Source organism: Citrus clementina, unplaced genomic scaffold (genome assembly GCF_000493195.1).
Source record: "Citrus clementina cultivar Clemenules unplaced genomic scaffold, Citrus_clementina_v1.0 scaffold_3, whole genome shotgun sequence".
Classification (NCBI taxonomy): domain Eukaryota; kingdom Viridiplantae; phylum Streptophyta; class Magnoliopsida; order Sapindales; family Rutaceae; genus Citrus; species Citrus x clementina.
In genome coordinates this window covers 17,928,049-17,928,810 of record NW_006262339.1, presented here as the reverse complement: position 1 = coordinate 17,928,810, position 762 = coordinate 17,928,049, and positions in this window count along the sequence as shown.

The following is a 762-nucleotide window of genomic DNA, read 5'->3' as shown; positions in this document are numbered from 1 at the left end:
AAGTTAAAACAAATTGAAAATTTTGTAATATTTTTTATAACAAAATAAACTTAGGGTGTACGGCTATTAATTTCACATAATATAATACTAAAAGACATCTCTATATCAACATAGCCAATAGATCTGCTAGTAACATGTTTTGATCATCTCTTGTATGTCTTTTTACATCATTTTTTGTTTTCAAATTCTTGGTGCGATTTTTGAATTAAAAGACAGGGCTCATGTTGTGCCTCCCTATACATATGCTTTATCATTTCTTTGCTACTTTAATTTTTCAATAAACTCGTCGCTTGACCAGGCCAACTTCAGCTAAAAAACTTGTTCTTCTAAGAATAAACATATATACCATGCAAAACAAAATGACAAAACCATCAACAAAGACACAGGAATCAGATCTAAATTCCGTTAAATTTAGTCTAAGAGAAAAGATAAGCGTATTGACTTCTAACTCTAAACTAAATCTTTGACTTTCTAATTAAATTACGCTTTCCATAGCTTGGAATTTGTATTAAATCTTCTAATCAGGCTGTTTTGTTTTGGGGGGGGTGGGTGGGTTACAGCACACAAAGCAAAATCTGATAATCCGCTCATGTCTTCTGGGCGGCCATCGGCTTCTCAAATCGGACAGTCAAATCCAACCAACATGCTGTCCGTCAATTAGCTAGCCTAATTCTATAAATTTGGTCTCATAAGGGATATTTACATGCAACAACAAAAGATAAGAACAAAAAATATAACGATATAACAATGAGAAGCACGTTA